Source organism: Polyodon spathula, chromosome 25, assembly GCF_017654505.1.
Source record: "Polyodon spathula isolate WHYD16114869_AA chromosome 25, ASM1765450v1, whole genome shotgun sequence".
Taxonomy (NCBI): Eukaryota; Metazoa; Chordata; class Actinopteri; order Acipenseriformes; family Polyodontidae; genus Polyodon; species Polyodon spathula.
The window spans coordinates 1,870,532-1,885,141 of NC_054558.1; positions in this window are offsets into that span (position 1 = coordinate 1,870,532).

The window sequence follows — 14,610 nt, forward strand, 5'->3', positions numbered from 1 at the left end:
AAAAGCCATTATCTCATCCAATCATATTTCACTTTACACTGAAAACTAGTTTAGCTTTCCAAGCATCTTCTACCTCAGCAGAAACACACACACATCTGGGACGAAGTCACCGCTTCAGCTGAAGAGAGCCAAGTTTTAAAAGAGTGGCAACTGATGAAAAAACTCCATCAATCTTAGTTGTTGTGTACGTCCGTTTGCTATGTAGATCTCACGTGAGCAGTTTTGAAATAAATGTTCTGTGAGGAACAGATTGTAACTCTGTATAATAACACTGGAATCATGTGTAAGTACACATGGACTTACCAAGTAACCACTATGTACACGCTCAGTAATGAGAGACACTTCACGGAAAGGGTTCCCCAGTTATCTTCAGTTTATTCCTATTGTCGTTTAGATTTGCTTTGGAAATCATTTTCCCTTTCAGTCATCACACCCTGGTGGAAACGTTTAAAGCACACCAGGCTTTGGAATGGAATCACATTTCTCAGTGCTTCTGGTATACCAGTGTGCGTCCACTAACTTGCCCCCCTGCAACACTCTCTGAAGTCATTCAGTTCCTTCTGGCCACAATTTTCTCTAAAGTCATGGTGGTATCTTTAGCATACTTCACATTGGACACGTACTCCATACATCAGAGATGAAGAGATAAAGATCTATTAACACGCAATCCTAACTGGGTCTAACAGAGTCCCAGTTCAAACCAGTTTGATCTTGCTATGCTGCTGATCAATATGTACAGATTTCAAACGTGGCATTCTAGTTGTACCAGAGGGATTAATCTTGGAAGGGGTTCGACGCACAGTGGACACATCAATACGCACAGACAGTGCCTCTGCAAAAGAAAACAGCACGAGGTCCTTATCTGTTTGTTCACCTCACACAGGCCTGAGGGCTGCCCTCGCGCCTGCCTTCGCTAAAAGGATTAGCATCGCCATGACGACAGATCTCTCGCCATCGGTCTTGTTCCACTTTGCCGACCTGAGGAAAGAGAAGTTGTTACAATCTTCTCTGCTGTTTTGCCTTGGGAATTCTTCCTTTTGAATTATTCATGACAAATTCCTCTCGCCTGTGTGGAATGAGAACTAGGCTGGGGATGAAGTGTTCAGGAGAATCACATTGTTAAAAAGATAATATCAGAGTAGTGCTCTCCCCAAGGACTTTTGCATCTATTTGTTTATTTTTTGTTAGCCGCGAGACGACAGGAATCAATTTAAAAGTCTCCAACGCCTGAAGCCTGCCCTGTACTGGAGGGACCTTCCTTTCTCTTAAGGGGTGAGGGAGCCGTTCAGCTTCCAAGGGATTGTCCTACATCATTTTGAGATTAGTAGTCCTTTTATCAAACACCCAGCAGAAGCATTAGGCTGCTTTAAGAAGATACTCGTTTAGTAAGCTATATGAAATGTGCTTCTAGAGAAGACAACAGCCGACATAATGCATCAGGTAGATGGTTTCAGGGAGTGAGGGAGCAGTTTAACATTGATATTCTTTATATTCCCAGTTCAGTGTTCTCTGAACCAAAGATTAGCATATTAACTCAACATTGCCACCCTTCCAACTGTATAAATAAATACAATAGCTTCTCCAGCACTCCCAGCTGAAACTGCTCCAAACCTTTTATATAACTTCATCTCATTAGACCCAACCATCACCTGCCGACTGCAGCTGACAGGAGACTTCAGCCTTTCCAAAACAGCATCAGAGCAGCAACACAGACCCCTGTCGCTGCGGGCTGCTTGTTTATCGCTGACAAGCCAGGTTGTGTTCTCAGCGCAGTAAACTCCAGCGAGCGTTGTTGTGACACGCAGCAGGCCTGGACTGGACAGGGTTCCAGCTAGAATGACTGCAGCAGTGACAGCGCTTGCTGAGGCACGGGTGACTGGAGAGGGCTAGAAATACATTGCGGGGGCCCTACCCTACATTAGCCCAGTCATTTCTAACAAGCTTGGCGGTGCTGTCACCATCTTCTGAGATGTACTGAATAAGAAACAGACATCCAGAGCTACATGCTCCAGGAACTTCACAGCTTAAAAAAGAACTTCACCCGAGGTTTGATGCGACCTTTAAAAGTCACTACCTGAATGCAAACAGAGTTATTCTGACACATGCAAACTGGACAAACAGACGTGAAAATAAACCAGTCTACAGACAAACAAGCTCACAGGAAGTAGTTACAGCAATCAATGTCTTTTTAGGCCCTTATTATCACCCAGTTAAAAGTAATTTACAATGCAGTGCATCTACAGCCCTGCCATTAAATGCAGCCGTCTCTGAAGATGAATACAAAACATGAAGAACAATGATGAGCCAGTGGTATTCCCACACTGCCTGCTCACTGGAATACCTGGCGAACTGTTTCATGGGAGGCTGGGTTCAGGCAGTGAGGATTCTGCTGTGGGATGAACTCAGGGTTAAAGGGTTGGGTCCAGGCAGTGAGAATTCAGCTGTGGGATGAACTCAGGGTTAAAGGGTTGGGTCTGGGTTAAAGGGTTGGGTTCAGGCAGTGAGGATTCATGCTGTGGGATGAACTCAGGGTTAAAGGGTTGGGTCCAGGCAGTGAGGATTCAGCTGTGGGATGGGGTTACTCAGCTGTGGGATGGGTTAAAGGGTTGGGTCCAGGCAGTGAGGATTCTGCTGTGGGATGGACTCAGGGTTAAAGGGTTGGGTCCAGGCAGTGAGGATTCTGCTGTGGGATGAACTCAGGGTTAAAGGGTTGGGTCCAGGCAGTGAGGATTCTGCTGTGGGATGAACTCTGGGTTAAAGGGTTGGGTTCAGGCAGTGAGGATTCAGCTGTGGGATGGACTCAGGGTTAAAGGGTTGGCTTCAGGCAGTGAGGATTGCCAAGTGCAGATAAAACAGGCAAAAATAAGTGTTATTCTAGCCTGACCTTCAGTCCGATGCTCGGATATGCAGAAGCTCATTTTCAATCTGCTCACGAAGCGCTTAGGAGCCTTTCGCATTTTGGAAAGTAACCAAACGCATCCAGGTGCAGCACAAAAAGGGAAATAAGCAAAGAAATATTTAAAACCGCGTCCGGTCCGGGTGTTCAAGTTGCTCGTAACGATCTGCAATGTGCTTAAAAGAGGCAGAACAAACTGCTGTTTATACGCTCCCCTGCTGTGGGCAGCGTGATGGATTGATCCTCCCTGCTACACTAAGCAAGCTCATATGGGTTACTTATCAATTGTCAACTTACCAATTTCACAGATAGTCCTGCTGTTTTAATTGGACTGGTCATCAACGAAGCATGTTTAGCTCCTTAACTGTAAGATTGTGAAGCCCTATTGTAACGGCTCAGCACATTGAATTGAATGGGGAAGCAAAGGGGCGGACGTGATCCAGCTGTTCAAAGACCACCGTCTTACCGTTCAGCCGAAGCTCTCTAGTCAAGAGGCAACTATGAGTCTCATGATGATGTCAGTCTTATTAACTCTTGATTAGATTCTAACATGATAGTGAGGTGGGCAGAGGGTTGAGATGGCAAAGGCCTTGCTCGAGTTCTACCCAATCAGGCTCGACCGGACTGAGATCTGGTGATGGTGGTGCCCATGGAAGACGTCTGAATCTCTCTCAAAGCGTTCGCACATTTCACCATCACATGGGGTATACATACTATTGTAGCAGTACTAATATCAGAAAAGATTGCTGAATGCAACGTTGCCTTCCTACCAAGCATTATCCAGCAGTGTTTAACCTTCGGGAAATCAGGGTTAATCGTTCACGGTGTAACGCGGTTTCTGCAACTCCAGGACTGAAAACCAGCTTCAGTATTTCAAATGAGCGATTTCACAATCAAGACTCGTACAACCGAATCTTCAAACTTCATGTCTGGTTGCATCCAATTCAATTTCAGATAACTCCTACTGGAAGAGGGCGAGAAATGGTATTATTTCAGAATAGGGAAGCAATTCGTGGCTAGTTTTTCATGTTGCCTTCCATGTCGGTTGGTGTGCTATCCTGTATTTAGAGATAAGAAATCAAATTAAATGTAAAATAAATTGGTTTAGTGATATGAAAGAGAAAAAAAAAAACACCCACTGATGGTTTCTGTATTTTAAAACAGGTTCAATTTCTGCTTCTAAATTTGTATAGAATAAACAGTGTCTGGGGATTCAGTGCTAGGGGTTGCCATGAATACCCTATCCCCAGGGTGACAACCAGAGGAAGAATGAGGCCTAGGAAAGCAGTCAGGCCTGACCAAGTGGAGAGTCTTGACTTCAGTGCACTGCCCGTCTCTACGAGCTAACTAGGGAGATATTTACATGCTGTCCATTAATCGGGTTCCCTTCTAACAACACCACAAGTATTTCTCTCTCTCCTGGCCTGGAGTTAATCAGCGACACCCTAATCAAGAAACTGCGCAGCCCTTCTTCAGCAGTGTACAAAGAACAGGGAACGCGGGGCAGCAAACATGCTGTGGGTGATGTCACGACGACGTCAGAACAGAACGTTCGTTCCAAGAGGTTCCAGAGTTCCCAGTTTGCAGATAAACTCGCGTTCCCCTTGTTTCCGAGCAGCAATTGTTCCACAGAGCCAACTGATCCCACAGATGGTCTTCAGCAGTGTGGTTATCATTGCTGAAATGCCTACAGATAGATAGATTGATTTGTACAATTTTTCATTAAAAAAAAGCACGCCTGAGATTATTCTCAGATTTCGTGTCTCTCCAAATGTCAGCTTGACTGCATATTCAGTGCGAAGAGCGTTTGGTATCCCCAGCGGCATTGGAGATCAATCAAGGATCAGGGATCACAGCATCCCTGCCCTGACCTTCCCTTGATGGATTTTAAACTGCTCCACGCTGCGCCCCTCTTAGTGCAAGTGAAGTTTAACCAGAAACAAACACACCTTAATCTCAGTGAATATCTTTAGTGCTTAAACCTGACTCGAAAGAACTAGGGCAGCTTTGCCCTGTGTTGTTTGCATAAGCTCTGCGAAATATATATTATTTTCTGTTCCCTCTTGGTGTGTTTGATGTTTCTGTAGGTATTAATTACTTTCACTATCCAAACATTGCATTCCAGTTGTAATTGAATGTTTTCCCTGTGCGCAGGTAATCTGGAGCTGGGCTGGATAGGAGAGCAGAGAAATTCAAGACAACCTGTAATTAGCAAGGCGACACCAGCACAGCCCAATCAAAGCAAACTAATTTATGTAAGCAAAAAAGCAATTGTGTTTTGCTTTTTACTTGACGCAAGCTAACTGGAATAACAATTAAGTGATTAAAGAGACAGCCTAGGTGCGCCAGCGTCGGAAATGTGAACTTTCCACAAAGAAAACGAGTCTGGCCTACAAGGAAATGTTACTTTAATACAGGAATCAATCACCGGCATGGATCTACTGTACCTGGGACAGAATGGGTGTCCGTGTGAAGCGCTGGGCTTTGCGAAGAAGCATAGGAGGAAAAAAGGGCAAAGTTAATTCATTATAGATTTTATTGAACCAAGTGCCTCAGAGTTTGTGTTTAAGGCTAATTTCAGAGCAACTCTGAAAATAATGTTAACAAACTGGACATTTGAGGAAGCAGTACCAAAACACTGAAGAAGAAATCCTCAAAATAAAGAAACTGGCACTTGTAGAGTAACCCTTACTTCTCCCGTATCCCTTCAGCATGGTCAGTTGTCTCTAAATCTTCTGCTGCATAAAACACCCAGGACTAGAAATTGTAATTTTTATCCAGTGAGAACTTGTATTCCTGACATGCAGATCTGTTAGTAATGTAAGACACAGTTCAAACCGCTTCCCTCCTTGCGAGGGAACTAATCTTACAGAGAATTACAGGCACATGAAGAGACCACAGATTTACAAAACGCTTCACACAAAACTGTAACCCCCAAAGTCCCTTCAGCGCTGCCTGACTGTCTCTCCAGGTGTGCTGGGTACCTGTGCAGGTACTTAATTGACAATCGGTTGACCCATTGAACTCTTCGGTCCTCTTTTAAACACAATGGGTTACAAGTTAATGAGAGAGGGCACAGATGCACAGCTGGTACACCCACGTTCTTTTCTGCACAGGGAGCTAATTGAATGAAAGATCATGGCGGGTCCTTTTATTTGGTGGAGACGTTGATCTGGCCAGGACACAAAGTTGCAACAATACAACAAAACAATTTGGGACTGGGGAGGGGAAAACGAGAGGCAAGAAATATTTTCAAGCTTTGATATACCATTAATATTTCACCCGAGATTGGGGGGTTGAGATTCCAAGCAAGCTCTCTAGCTCAGAGGGATGTATGTGTCTTATGCAGGTGTCAGTAATAACTCCTAAGCCACTGGGAGGAGATCCATTGCTTCCTGCTACTGCTTCTCACAACTCCATGGTAGTTTTGCCATGATCACATGGAATGAATCCATCTCTGTGCCCCTTTTCTTCACACTACAGTCAAATAAAAATCTTTCCTTTCCCGAGAGATGCAATTCAAGGGGAGTTGCTGTTAGGTAGCTAGTAAGGTCTCCTGTTGGTTATGAACCCAGCTCTGAATCCTAGAAGAGCTGGGTTCATAACTAACAGGAGACCTTAATGAGTTTGTAACATGAACCTGGTTCTGAGTCACAGACCCTCGTCTTAGCTGGATCTCCTGTGCAGAAACCCCTTAACAAAAGCGTGTCACACAGACAGGGTCAGTAACTGTGGAAACACCCCGTGCACATCTTTGACTGGCAACTTTCCTCATGATTCATTGCAGCATGGCACGTCTATTAGTCCTACTCCGTCAAGATGTTTGAGAACCGCTCAGTCGTCAAGAGAGACGTCTCTCCTCAATTAGACGTGTTTAGATGAAACACATCATCGTGCCTGTCGAGTATGAGAGCAGGCCAAAAACAACAACCCCCCCCCCCCCCCCCCCCCCCCCCGCCTCCTCCCCTCCCTCCTCCTCCTCCCCCCTCCTCCTCCCCCCCCCCCTCCTCCTCCTCCTCCTCCTCCTCCTGGGGGATCTCTCCAGCATGAGCCTCAAACTCCTGGGAATCTCTCTTCAGCACGAGCCTCAAACTGCTGGGGTAGCCAGCTCCGATCCTGCAGTGCTGTTCCACATTCTCAGGAGTGTAATAAGCTCACAATTCAGGATGGGGTTAGAACAAAGACCTGAACTGGAAGAGTCAGGCATGATTACTCTTCTTATACACTCGCTTTGTGGAGGTCTGAAACAAACAAAGCACCAGAGCAACGACACACCTGCTTTATTCATCCAGCAAGCAGGACATTCCAGCGATCAAACTCTTCATTTAAGAAACACACAGTGAGTATTTTATCAAGCGGATTGTGAAGGTGGGCACGCTCAAGTCCGGCCGGCTGTGTGTAGTTTTGCAGATGAAGCCCACGGGACTCTACTTGTATTTTATACCACCTTTCAGTGCTCAAGCAGTGGTACTTGATCCATTTAGATCCCAGCCTTTGATTGTATTCAAACCACACTGCAAACCCACGTGGTGGTATGAACAGAATTCATGATGAGACAGTTCATGTACAAAGGATCATCCTTCCTTTCATGCGTCTCTGCCATCTCTCACTGAATATGCTTGAGCACTGACCCAGCCTCTCTCACTGAATATGCTTGAGCACTGACCCAGCAGTCTCTCTCACTGAATATGCTTGAGCACTGACCCAGCACAGTCTCTCTCACTGAATATGCTTGAGCACTGACCCAGCACAGTCTCTCTCTCACTGAATATGCTTGAGCACTGACCCAGCACAGTCTCTCTCACTGAATATGCTTGAGCACTGACCCAGCACAGTCTCTCTCTCACTGAATATGCTTGAGCACTGACCCAGCACAGCCCCTCTCTCATTGAATATGCTTGAGCACTGACCCAGCACAGCCCCTCTCTCATTGAATATGCTTGAGCACTGACCCAGCACAGCCCCTCTCTCATTGAATATGCTTGAGCACTGACCCAGCACAGCCCCTCTCTCATTGAATATGCTTGAGCACTGACCCAGCACAGCCCCTCTCTCATTGAATATGCTTGAGCACTGACCCAGCACAGCCCCTCTCTCATTGAATATGCTTGAGCACTGACCCAGCACAGTCTCTCTCATTGAATATGCTTGAGCACTGACCCAGCACAGTCTCTCTCATTGAATATGCTTGAGCACTGACCCAGCACAGCCCCTCTCTCATTGAATATGCTTGAGCACTGACCCAGCACAGCCCCTCTCTCATTGAATATGCTTGAGCACTGACCCAGCACAGTCTCTCTCATTGAATATGCTTGAGCACTGACCCAGCACAGTCTCTCTCTCACTGAATATGCTTGAGCACTGACCCAGCACAGTCTCTCTCATTGAATATGCTTGAGCACTGACCCAGCACACTCTCTCTCACTGAATATGCTTGAGCACTGACCCAGCACAGCCCTCTCTCTTGAGCACTGACCCATTCTCTCATTGAATATGCTTGAGCACTGACCCAGCACAGTCTCTCTCTCACTGAATATGCTTGAGCACTGACCCAGCACAGCCCCTCTCTCATTGAATATGCTTGAGCACTGACCCAGCACAGTCTCTCTCTCACTGAATATGCTTGAGCACTGACCCAGCACAGTCTCTCTCTCATTGAATATGCTTGAGCACTGACCCAGCACAGCCCCTCTCTCATTGAATATGCTTGAGCACTGACCCAGCACAGCCCCTCTCTCATTGAATATGCTTGAGCACTGACCCAGCACAGTCTCTCTCAGTGAATATGCTTGAGCACTGACCCAGCCTCTCTCACTGAATATGCTTGAGCACTGACCCAGCAGTCTCTCTCTCACTGAATATGCTTGAGCACTGACCCAGCACAGCCCCTCTCTCATTGAATATGCTTGAGCACTGACCCAGCACAGTCTCTCTCTCACTGAATATGCTTGAGCACTGACCCAGCACAGCCCCTCTCTCATTGAATATGCTTGAGCACTGACCCAGCACAGTCTCTCTCTCATTGAATATGCTTGAGCACTGACCCAGCACAGCCTCTCTCTCATTGAATATGCTTGAGCACTGACCCAGCACAGTCTCTCTCATTGAATATGCTTGAGCACTGACCCAGCACAGTCTCTCTCATTGAATATGCTTGAGCACTGACCCAGCACAGCCCCTCTCTCATTGAATATGCTTGAGCACTGACCCAGCACAGTCTCTCTCATTGAATATGCTTGAGCACTGACCCAGCACCTCTCTCATAGGAAAGCAGCCACTGGCTGTTGATTAATAGAAATGTGTTTATTTATTTACATACATACATAATGTATGAAATGTCCCCCGGCGCTCAGACGATATACTACTGGGACCTTATTATCATATCATTATTTTTTTTTCAGCATGTTTTATCGTGATTTATGGTTTCGAGTTTAAGGTTTCTTATGAAATCTGAAAAATACACAAAAGAAACATTGTATTAATTTTCCCACGAAGACTTGCGCTGCTACACTATACAATATTAAACTCCTGATCTATTTAAAAAATGGGTTCTTCATTCACATTGCAAACGATATCATTTAAAATGAACCAATGCTTTTTTTTTTTTCCTAATTAATCATTTGGGTCAGGTTAAAGCATTGTTCAAAATGATCTCAAGGACAGCAAGAGGGGACAGTGTGCGCATGTTTTAGAACTGTCACAGGCACTGACCTTTATCAAACAGGGGGTCTTTAATAATAAATAAAAAGCAGGTTGCCTCTTAGGGGAGGAGCTGCACGGCACTGTCCGGGTTTGAAGAGGGGGGCCCAGGCAGGGATCGGCCCCCTGGTGCCCGCACTGGGGAGATCAAGGGACAGTAAGAAGCTTTGCTCCAGGACAACACGCACCCCTTTTTTTTTTTTTTAAAGGTAACTAGGGCTTTGAAAACATTCTTACTTCTCACTATTAGCATGCCCATACAAGTAGATGCAAGGATCATGCTAGGGTGCAGGCAGCCACAGCAGAGCGTGCATGCAAGTCGTGCTGGAGGACTCAAAGGGATGCACGGCTCGCACAAGGATGTTGCAAGGTTCGAGAGTCCCGGCTGGACTGCACCCCCACTCTTTGGAAGCATTGTGCTAACTGCTTCTCCGATCTTAAAAACACAGAGAGCGCTTCATTACAAAAAACATCAGCGCCATTCCTTTCCTAAACATGCTTCCTGTAATTTAATGGCACCCCGATGGCGTTTATTGAACTTATTTAAAAGGGAGGCCTTTCCACGCGGAGCTGCTTTCATTAGAAGTCTAATTCCATTGTTTTAATTCACTTAGAATAAGTTTGTTATTTCTATACAAAAAGCACAGTTGAAACCACAGCACTGCGCTGTATTCCACTCATAATGAGACAGTGAGTGATGCCTGGATACAAACATCCTATCTGAAGATAAGACAGGAACCACCACTTAGCAAACTGGCAACGTTATCGATTCAGGAAATGCTTTTGTTTTAGCAAATTGGGAGGAAATTATTGGCACTGCCAGATATATAGGGTACCAGATATATAGGGTACATATACCCCTGCATTTCCCTGGACTTTCAAACCACTGAGCACGTCAACCAGTCATCAAAATCCAGCAGAAAGTCTCACAAACTTTTCCCCGAAACACTTCATTGGTGTCTAGAGGCGCAGACATGAAGCACTGGGTGAAAAATGTTTTGGTGGAATTTAGGGGAGGGGCAGCTGTTAACACCGAGAATAAATCTGTAACTCTTTACACTGCGTCTCTAATTACTGCAGTAAATATAGATGCGCCTTCACAAGTACAATGGTATGATGCACAGTCACAATGCACTCCATGAGAAAATCTTTCTGTACTCAGTTGCACCACAAAAGGTTAAGGACTGTGGCATACAAAACTGTTCACACATGAAGTGTGCTGTAACTATTCATAACAACGTTGTAATTGAGTGCAGGCAGACATGCATTTACTAACCAGGTAAAACGCGCTTCATCTGTGCCAAAGCAAAAACAACCTCAACAAAATACAACAAGGCACTTGGGAGAACAGGGTTATGCACACACGCATGTTTCTCAGTTGCTATTAAATGAGCTTGGCATTCCCTTGTGTAATAAACACAGGACAGGATTATCTGGCGCTCTGGTCAGTCCACTTCATTTGCATTCTTATTTGTTTTGTTCACAAAATGTAATTAAAAAAAAAAAGTGTGAGCCTCTAAATAATGCATTAACATTATAGTACAACACCTGTTTCACACAGTACAGCTACAACACAATTGCATTGGATTACCAAGCACATTTTTATAGTGGGGGGGGGGAAACAAATCGCATGAGTGCCAGCAGCAGCTTTGAATGCGTTTAATATTGGGTCTGGGGTGTGACGGAGCTGGCAGATCAGTTTAGATGAATATTAAAGGCTCACATTTCCATCGCTCATGACCAATGAGTGGAATAGCCATCCCTTTGGCATCTCTGTGCAGCTGTCTTTACTGGGCTTTAGCCATTCATTTTTGTAATCATTTCACAGAACCAGGGACCCCCCCCCCGGACCGTAGGAGAAGTTACGAGGGAGGCGAGGCCAGCCAGCTCATCCAGTGTCTAGTCTGATTACTCTCAAAACTTTGTCAGGTTTGATCCTGACGTTCTGCAGATGGGGACAATCCCAGGATAACCACGAACAGGAGGCTCTAGAACGTCCATCAGGGTTACTGGCTGATCAAACTAACCCTTACAAACACAATCAGACACTGCAGAGGGTTAAGGTTAAGGGAGTTTCGTAATATTGCTCCGATGGGTGCTAGAAGCCTTGTTAAATGAGTTACGACATGCAAAGTGCACGGTTCCCCGCCCACGCCACTCAGAGCTGTTGATCGTTGCAGATATCATCTTATCAAGCAATTAACTGTGGCAGCCTTGTCAAGTGGAGGAGATAATCGAAGCGGGCTAGATGCATTCTTAAAGAGCATGTGATTAGCTTGACATGTGTGCATGTGATTAGCTTTTCATTATTGCCTTAGTATTGCCTTAGTTTTTCACATTATGCTTTAAATCTATCATACAGTGCGTGTATCATGAAGCTATTACCTTAAAGGTTACTGGGGGGAGAGGCTTTGGCAGTGGCAGCTTTGTAAACGTACCAAGCGGGTTTTGTTATACGATATCAGCGTTTTGAGTTACAATATACTGTATTAGCAGCTTAAAAAACAGAATTACAAAAAAAAAAAATTTGGTTTGATTGTGTGAAGTTTAAATACACCGGTTAATTTGTTGCTTGACCATTTCTTTTTATGGAGAAACAAAGGTGTACATCTGAAGAGGCACACAAACCCTTAGATTTCAGGATGTACTGAGAATTGGCGAAGGCTCCAAGAAAGCTTCCTCTTTCTTTTTGTTGCCTTGCTGCCCAGCGCTGTGCTTTTATTGAATATCGTTTTGTTTTTCCTCCTTGCACTAGGTGGTTTGACATTTGAACAACAGCAGCTGTCATTACTGACATGAACATCTGCCTCCCCAAGAAACAGGAGGGTCCTGTCAATGGGAGGAAGAAAGCTGTGAACATCGAGTTCCGTGAGAAACAATAAATACATGCTCAGGCAGTTTAAAACCATCAAAGGGTTTCTCTGGACAGGATTTTATACATAAAACTTGGATCACAACTGAGTAAGCCTTGTGGCAAATTCTAACCACCTCTAAAAAGGGAGAGATATATCACAGGTACCCCCTACAGAAAGGACAGATCATACAAAATTGGGTTTATACAGTACTGACTGCATGCTAATATCACAAAACAGGATCGCACCACTGCCCCTGATTCACCTGCACAAGCAGATCTGGCAGGACAGACTACAGCAGCTCACAGTTTCACCTAGAGCCCATCAGAGACACGAGACTTCCACATCCTGATCCCAATCGCTCTGCTGCCCCCTTGTGTTACAATTCAGCATGTGTCTTAGCAAAGCACACGCAACAGGAGCTCCCGGGTGAGGTAACAACAGGGTCATGCCATCAAACCCAGTATACTGGCACAGGACAGACGGATCAAAAATATGAAACGGGTACAACTAGCTAACAAAATTAGAGCACACAACAGCTGAAGGCAGGAACGAGGACGCTGATTTCACTTTAAGAGCATGACCGCTCCCCTAAAGAAACAATACATATCATAATCTTTACACAGCACCTTTCATAGCGGACCATCATCACAAAGCGCTTTACAAGATACAAAACTAGGGTGTGTGAACTGCAGAGTCACTTACAACAACGTCTCATCCTGAAAGACACAGCACAAGGAGGTGAAGTGACTTGCTCAGGGTCACGCAGTGAGTCAGCGGCCGAGCTGGGATTTGAACCCGGGACCTCCTGGTTCCAAGCCCGTTTCTTTAACCGCTGGACCACATTGCCTCCCATGAACAGTGCAAAGTGGCAACAATGGCACGCTGCTGTTGTAATACGATGAACGGCTTCCATTGCCCCGTTTATTCCACGACTTGACGAAGCAGATCATGAAGCACAGAAATCTCAATGCACACTGGAGAGGACCACCGTGTTGCTGATCAAGTTAAATCACGTAATGCAGGTACAGAGCACACTTCCACCAACACACACACACACACACACAACCACACGGGCTAATGAATTATATCCAGGACAGGTTTAAAACAATATCTTTAATAAGAACTAAACCAGTGTCACCATTTGAAGATCTTAAAAGCAGTAGTCGCAGTGCAGCATGGGAGGCATGCACGACATAGTATAAATCGAGGAGGGAGAGTCAGAAAAGGAGGGGGGACAGAACAGCCATGCTGCAACAGGACACAATTTCACGGAGATCCCCCCAGCCCCTGGGTCCATGAACTGGAAAAAGCAAATAAATAAAGAGAGAAACTGCAAGTCTGCAATTCCTCCAGGTCACCAGGGGAGCCGGGCGACGAACCAAAAGGGGAACAGAAAGGTAACGGCTTAGGAAAGGTAGACTGTTGTACCATTTCTGACCGGGGTGGCTGCACAGCATGGAATTTGATTCTAAAAAGAAACCCCTCCAGGAACATCCAAGCGGTTTTCCAACTAGCAGCTGCAGTCTGCACGGCCGTTATTACAATATTAACAACAGAAAAAAAAAAAGCTTCTTGTCGAGTACGAAGTACAGTGAACGGGAGTACAGAATTGAAAACGGTCTCCGAATGGATTTCTCTCTGTATTTATACTCCTCAGGTGCGGGACATCCTGTTCATATTGACAGGAACGAAAAGGGGGGCGCCGAGCTGGAGACCCCCCACTGGGAAGCAGCAGAGACAGTCAGGTAGCCGCAGGACATGGTCAGTCTTCTAAAAGGGATGCTGGAAACACTCAGACACAAAAATAAATTCTCCTTGGGGCATTCGACACACCCATAATCTTTGTGATCTCAGGGTTCATTTTCCAGGCAGATCCAGTCCACTGTTTTATCCGATAAGATGCTGCCTCAGAATATATATATATATATATATATATATATATATATATATATATATATATATATATCTGAAGCCTTTCCTTTTTACAAGGTTTAAATTTACACTGTACCTTGGGGTCTTCAGGGCCTTTCATAGAGCATAATTCACAACAGATTTACAAACTAATATTAAATGATAAAAATAAAGACGATTTACAATAGAAAGAACCAAGTATTCATTTAACAAACTAAAATAAAAAACTGGAACCTCTCTCTCTCTCTC